The following is a 7,952-nucleotide window of genomic DNA, read 5'->3' as shown; positions in this document are numbered from 1 at the left end:
TCCGCCCGCCTCTGCCTCCCGAGTGCTGGGATTAAAGGCGTGCGCCACCACCGCCCGGCCTCTGAAAAGTTGTGTTTTAATTTTTCAGAGTAAATAGAGATTTATTAAATTGAGAACGCCCAAGAGTGGGAAGGAGTCCAAGGGATGACTACCTATAGTTTACTGATTTTGATGTGTGGTGTGTATTTATTGGTTGGGCTGTTTTCTGTGGTATAGAAGACCATGAGAATTGCATTGGCCTACATCTGAATTGCCATGTTTTATTCTACATTTAGTATGTCATCAAAAGTAAATTTAAATTAATAATTGAATTTGATAGTAGCTCTCTCCAAAGTTCCTAGACTAGTGGTACAATTTCTAAAAAATGTTCATCTTTTGTAACAAAATTTGCAGTGACTATTTTTTTTTCTTTTAAAGACCAGGTTTTAATATAGCTGGATTTACTTCCTGCCTCCAACTCCCTATTTGCATGAATTGGACCTGGCTCTGTAGTTGTCTTTTTGAGCTGTGGTGTTTTAGTAGTTGGATATGGATAACTGGATTTTGAGAAGAATATTTTCTTTACATAAAGTAAACCTGAGCAAGAAATTTAATTTGCTGGCTCGTGTTGACTTATGCCAGTGAATTTGTAACTATGTTCATTGAACATTAATGTAGAAATGAAACACATTCTTAAAACATGAGTAATTTTTTTTAGATAGAAAAGCCATTTACAAATCAGTTGTGGCCGGGTGGTGGTGGTGCATGCCTTTAATTTCAGCACTTGGGAGGCAGAGGCAGGCGCATCTTTGAGTTTGAGGTCAGCCTGGTCTACAAGAGTTCCAGGACAGGCACCAAAGCTACAGAGAAACCTTGTCTCAAAAAACCCAAATAAAACAAACAAAAACCAACCAAACCAGAAAAAAAAAAAAAACAACCCAAAAAACCCCAAATCGGTTGTGAACAAATGGAGACACATTGTGTGATAGTAGTTAGGACCAGTAGAAACCAGCCTTGGGCTCATAATCACAGACCACCGTTGGTCACTAATTGCCTTGCCAATATTTCCTTTTCTTCCATGTAGCTCAGGCTGGCTTCCCCTTTTCTTTCTAGATAGGATTTCTCTCTGTGGCCCTGGCTATCCTGGAACTTGGCTCTGTAGACAGACCAGTTTGGCCTCAAACTCAAGAGATCTCTTATGCCTCCAAGTGTTAGAATTGAAGGGTATGTACCACCACTGCTGGCAATTTTCAACTTTTTATTAGCATATATTATATACAATAATGGCTTATGGGTTTCATTATATTTTCATACATGTACATAATATCATAATCCCATTACCCTTTTTTGTGTCCCTTCAAACACTTTATCTTTAAAAATTATATGTGTATTGATATTTTGTATGTCTGCACCATTTGTAGACTGGGTAAGATGCCCGTGCTATGAACAACCCTAAGCCTCTCAACTCCCCGCCCACCAATGTTGAGATGGGTGCTAGCTGGAAAGGGGATTAACAAGTGGAAGGGCTATAAGACCACTGGCTGCTCTTCTAGGACAGTGGTTTAGTTTGGTTCCCAGCACCCACATGGTAGGGGATCTGATGGAAAACACATGGTTTAGAATTATCTCCCACCCCATCAACCATTAACAGTATACATCCTCAGAAAGGAATGGAACACTAGCATCCCTTCTCGGTCTTGTATAGGTCATGCATAGGTAATCACAAGGGTTGACTTAAATGCCGCCCTTTATTAACTTGTACATTCTCGGTGTCCCTTCTTATCCAGTGTTGCAAAACCTTGGAAGGAGTAATAGATACCATTTATTCTCTGCTTATAATAGTCACTCATTGCAAAACGACCAGAGCGGACAGCCGCACTCTTCTACGGACTTGCCTCCATCTTGATGCTCCATCCCAGCCTCCTAAATGCTGGGATTATAGATATATGTCATCACATGCACCTGGAATCTTTTCGTGTTGTGGTTTTGGGACTTTTTGCATGCCAGAAAAGTGCTCTACTGAGATATGTTGAAGTCCCTTCCATTGGCTGCTGTAGTTATAATTTATAATTTTAAGTCGGAAAATTTAGATTCTGTGTTTTGATAGCAGTGTCTCATGTTCCCTAAAGTTTAGCATACGTGTATATATAATACAAGGTCATACTGACACAAAATCAATTGGTCAAACTGAGGAAAATTCTTTGATTAAAGAACAAAGTTGCTATTCTTTGCTATTGTTTTGTGGGTGTGGCAGTAGGGAAGGAACCCAGGGAAGGCTTCATCTATGCTTGGCGGGCACTTAACTATTGACTTCTATCATTATCTATCTTAACTTTAGATCTTGAGTTAACTTTAAATGAGTTAGCATCATTTAAGATGCTCAAGCTAGTCCTGAAATCACTGTAACCCAGGGTGGCCTAGAGTTTGGTGTCATTGTACTTCAGACCCTGAGTAGTTGCGATTACAGGCCTGTGCTGCCAGGCCTAGGTTAAACTTAGATCTTGACTGTGATATTTGTTTTTATTTATTTATTTCTTGAAACAAGGTTATTGCCATGTGGTCTAGGCTGACTAAAAACTCAATTCTGCCTCAGCTGTTCTGTAATTACAAGTATGTGTTACATACCTGACCTAAAAAAATTTGGGGGTGGGGTGGGGATTGCAATGCTATATCAGGAAATAGTGATGTTGGCGCACGCCTTTAATCCCAGCACTTGGGAGGCAGAGGCAGGTGGATCTCTGTGAGTTCGAGGCCAGCCTGGCCTACAAGAGCTAGTTCCAGGACAGGATCCAAAGAAACAGAGAAACCATGTCTCAAAAAATGAAAAGAAAAAAGAAAATTCTAGAATTCTAGTTCTGATTTTGTTTTTTTAACCTGTTTTTTTGAGACATAGTCTTAACTATATAGACCAAGCTGACCTTGAACTCACTATGTATCCCAGGTTGGACTTGTATCATTCTCTTTCCTTCGCCTCTGGATTTACAGACAGTCATTACTGCATTTGGCTCTGGTTCTGATTCTTTATTTTTTTTTGTTTTATTTATAGCCTGGTCTACAGAGCTAGTGCCAGGACAGGCTCCAAAGCCACAGAGAAACCCTGTCTCGAAAAACCAAAAAAAAAAACAAAAAAAACAAACAAAAAAAAAAAAACAATTGAAATTTTTTTGATCTGATTGGGTAGCTCATATCTACACATAATCTTAGAGCCAGAGAACCTGAATTTGAGTCCCACCTACCTAATTTTCTATTAATTTTGTGGCTTTGGGGTGACCATAACTGTTGCCTCTGCCTTCCAAGTGCTGGGATTAAAAGTGTGCACCACCACCACCCGTGTATTTGTGTTTCTGATAATTGAGTTTATGTATATAAAGGTTTCAGTATCAAAAAGTGTTGGTGACCTCCTAGTGATAAGACACAGTAGCTGTCAGAATCCAGGAAGTAGTATATTGGATAGTGACTTTACTAAGTGAAAAGGATGGTTCCCAGTTAGATACTTTAAGATAAAAAACAGATCACCAGGGAATGTGTAAAGGGTAAGCTTAATAAATTTCTAAACTGCCATTACCAGCAATTGGACTTGAAATCTTTAAAAGTAGATGATGTAATTTTATTTTGTACATATAATTGTTGGGGAAAAAAAAATCAGAGAACTAATAGTTGTGGCCTAACTAGTGAGTTAGATGTGAAATGCTTAGGATACAGGTATTTGTTAGACCTGAAGTATTATGATTATTTCTATTACTCCATTTGTAAGATTTATTTTCCCCCATTAGCAGGTGTTGTAGTTCCTCTTTGTTTTTCGAGACAAGATTTCTCTGTGTAGCTTTAAGAGCCTATCCTGAAACTCACTCTGTAGATCAGGCAGTGCCGTGCTTAAAAAAGGTATGTGCTACCACTGCTCGGCTCTTTTAGTTATTCGTGACATGACTGTATAGGACATTGCGTTGGATTAAATTGGAAATGTTTAGTGCTTTACAAACAGTTTATGTGACATTTGTATGTGTCTCTGTAATTTGGTATGTGTGTGTATGGAGAGGTGTGGTATATGCAGGTGAGTACAGGTGCCCTTAAAGACCAAAAGCATCAAATGCCCTGGAGCTAGAGTTACAGACCTTAGGCTGTCTGACATGGGTGTTGCAAGAGCAATAAGTGTTCTTAACCACTAAGCTGTTTTGCCAGCCCAGTGTTTTGACTAGTATTTGCTCATGATTAGATTGGTTGGAAGTAGTGTTTTCAGTTTAAGGAAAGTAATTTCTGTGTGAACTTTAAAATTTCTTTAGCAGGAGGTAACGTAACAAAAATGTTGAATCATCCACCATTCCTCTAAAAGAAATTTAAACATCTATTTCTCTTTTCTGTACTTGCATTTTGTTTTAAGATGGTGTTAATGGGGGCTGGAGAGATGGCTCAGTGGTTAAGAGCACTGACTGCTCTTCCAGAGGACCCAGGTTCAATTCCCAGCACCCACATGGCAGTTCACAACTGTCTGAAGATCCAGTTGCAAGGGATCTGACAACTTTGCACCAATGCATATAAAATAAAGTTAAATAAACCATAAAATATTAAAAAAAGATGGTGTTAATGTATGTATGAATGGATTTTTTGTTAGTTTCTTTTGAGATAAGGTCTCTCAGATATGTCACTGACTGGTGTGGTATTCTATACAGAGCCTAGGATGATCTTGAATTTGTTTTAACTCAGTTTCAGCCTTTTGAATGCTGGGATTATAGTTGTGTTCTACTCTGCCAAGCTAGCAAGAGCCTGCTCTGCTTTCTTAATTTTTATTTTGTTTGCAGTTCTTGGAATTGAACCCAATTTTGTGCTTGCTAGAAGTGCTTTATCACTAAATCTTCATTTAAAACAAACATTTTGGTAGTGGGAGCATGTATTCGACATAAAACTTTTGTTGCTACTCTGAGAACAGAAGCACAGCCAATGTTCTGAATTTCTGCAATTCTGTCCTGTTTTTGTTGTGACAGGGTCTACTTTGTAGCTGAATTTTATTGATATTCTGATGTGGAACTAAATTCATATGGTGTGGACCTAGGTCTAAATAGTAAATCACTTTTTTTCAAAAGCGCACACTGCTTCCCCACCATCAAGTGTCACTGGGATTGGAACTATAAGCGGGTCATGTGGACCTGTTACTGTCTGTCCTAAGTCATCTTGATGTGAGAGAATAATGTTTTGAGTGTAGCATATTCATTCTTAGTGTGTCTTGGGGAAGCACCTTCTTGTGATCTATGCTTCAGTGAAAAAAAATTTTTTTTATATAAACTTAAAAAAAAAAAGTACCTTCTGTGTATTTTAACCATGAAATTGACTTGGCACTACTCATACTTCTACTTATAAACATGGGAAAGAAGGTGAGCAAGTCAAGTGTATTGTGTGTTCTCATGGAGGTGACATTTTAGACTGGATACATGTACAAATTTGATTGCAGGATACCTTTAGTAGTTCTTACTCTGTTCTACACCCCTCCCCCCCCCCTTTTTTTTTTTTTTTTTTTTTTTTTTTTTTTTTTTTTTTGTTTTTTTTTAAGCTTATAGTCAGTCTTTCCGTTTTCTTCCTCTTGTTTCTACCAGGCTAGCTGGCTGTGAGCTTCCTGGGAGCAGTTCTGTCTCTGCCTTTTATCTTATAACTTTACCAGGATCTGTCTTTTTCTGTGGCTTTTAGGGACCCAAGCTCAGGTTATTAGGCTTGCACAGAAGCTAAGCCATCTCAACAGCCACTTTTTTTCCCCCCAGTTACATTATTGTAACCATGTTTAATTTCTCAGGATGTTTGCTATGTTGTCTTAAAGTAGGTATACATTGGGTTTTACCTAATGGACATTGTTAGAACAATTTGTAATCAAAAAACTTAATTTTTAGAGATAATACTGTGATACATGCCTAGTTAAAGAATGGGTATGTCACTTGACATTGTATCTTTTATAGTCTAATCAAAAAGGACTGAAAGTACAGTAAATAGCTTATTATAATTAGCTTTCAGGTGGCATACTTTTTTTTACTTACACTTAAATTATGTGTATGTGTGTCAGGGGATGTACTCACGGGTGCAGGTGTTTAAGGAAGCCAAAGGTGTCAGATTCCCTGAAGCTGGAGTTACAGGTTATGAGCCACATGTTGTGGGTGCTGAGACTTGAACTTAAGTCCTCTGGAAAAACAGTACATGCTTTTAACCACTGAGCTGTTGTCTCTCAAGTGGCATACTTCTAAGAGTATGTATAAAACTGAGAGTGATAGCACATGCTTGTAATCGCAGTACTTGGGAGGCTGAAGCTGGAAGATGGCGTGTTTGAGGTCAGTCTAAGCTACACAGTGGATTTCAGACTATTAGGGATTTTTTTTTTTTTTTTAGTGGGACCTTGTTTCAAAATATAAGTATATGTACATCAGTGTTTTCAGTAATCCAAAAGTAACCCAAAAGTTACTTTAGTATTTGTTGGCCTTCAAATGAAAAAATACAAATGATGAATATAACTTTTTCTATGAATAGTTCTGTCTACAGGGAAAAAGTATGCATTGATTTGTGGAAAGTTTATATGTATATATCTGGTATTTGAAATTAATTGAATGAAATTTTTATGTATACATTAGAAATTTAAGGTTATCAAGCATTATTTAAGGTTATTGTTTGTTGGCTTTTTTATTTCTTGAACGTTGTGATTAAAGACATGTGCCACTGTGCTTGGTTATTAAACCGAATAGGTTAGTGGATTAGTGTTATAAAAATTCCAGTGCCAGAGAGTTGTCATAGCTGGTAAAAGCACTCACTATGTATGCAAGCTTGTTTTACCACAGTCGAAGAATGAAACTGATCTGAAAATTGTTCTATACATGTACATTTTGGCATGAGCATACCCACATTCATGCATGCACACAAATTTTAGTCAGATGAGGTAAGACATGCTTATTTCCAGCACTCGGGAGACTAAGGAAAGGATCTGAAGTTAGCCTAGGCCGCCCAAGTGAGAATTTGTATCAGAGATGGAAAAAAAAAATTAAATGGAATGTAGAATGGTAAACACAAGGCATACAAACTTAATTGTGTTAACCCTGCACCAGCTGCTTTGTTCTGCTTAGTACTTCTTTCTTTGTACTGTCTTACATAATGCATTTGACATATAGTGGTTGTTAGAAGTGGAATTTTCCATTTTACAATAAGAGAACAAGACTGTTTGATTAGGTTATGTATTATGCTACAAGACCAGTAAATGACAAATCTGGTATTTCAGTTTTTTAAAACTTTAAAATGTGTTTTCTAATACAGTTATTGACACACACGAAGCAAATGTTATATTACTTTTTCCTTTTTGTTTGGAAGACAAGTCTCACCAAGTTGCCTAGGCTGTCCTTGAACTTCATCTGTAGTTAGCCATCAATTAGCTAGGATAATGTGGTGGTGCACACCTTTAATCTCAGCGATATGAAGGCACAGGCAAGCTATAGAACAGTCAGAGCTACACAGAGAAACCCTATTTCAACTTTAATGTTTGGTAGTTAAAAATGTTGCATTTTTTAAATCAATAATACTACTCTAACTTTATTGCTAAATACAAACTACCATTTTAGTTTATAGGTGCATTATCTAAAATTGAATTTTGCTTTTTTTTTTTTTTTTTTTTTTTTAAAGACAGGATCTTGCTATAAGTCCTGGCTGGCCTGGACCTTGTTCTCTAGATCAGGCCACCTCAAACTTTTGGTTATCCTCTTTTCTTTGTCTTTCAAGTGTAGGAGTTATAGACAGGAGCTCTCGTGCTGGGTTTAGGCTTTTAAATATATTTGTTAAACTACCATAGTCTTAGGCATACTTTTTCAGTGTGGTGTAAATAGGGATTGAGACAAGTTGAGTACATGTATAGATTCCCTTGAGAATTTAACAATAGATTGCTGGGGCTGGAGAGATGGCTCAGTGGTTAAGAGCTCTGGCTGCTCTTCCAAAGGTCCTGAGTTCAATTCCCAGCAACC

The 7,952-nt window shown here is 37.5% G+C and overlaps 1 protein-coding gene across 1 annotated transcript in view; it reads left to right on the top strand.

The window, feature by feature from the left end:
• The window catches only part of Fam208a (family with sequence similarity 208 member A), a 55,865-nt gene that overhangs the window by 3,997 nt on the left and 43,916 nt on the right, over positions 1–7,952 (top strand). The window lies entirely within an intron of this gene.

The sequence above is a fragment of the Microtus ochrogaster genome, chromosome 6 (genome assembly GCF_000317375.1).
Source record: "Microtus ochrogaster isolate Prairie Vole_2 chromosome 6, MicOch1.0, whole genome shotgun sequence".
In the NCBI taxonomy this organism is placed as follows: domain Eukaryota; kingdom Metazoa; phylum Chordata; class Mammalia; order Rodentia; family Cricetidae; genus Microtus; species Microtus ochrogaster.
The sequence above is the reverse complement of the archived record's forward strand: the minus strand, read 5'-3'. Positions and strand labels throughout refer to the sequence as shown.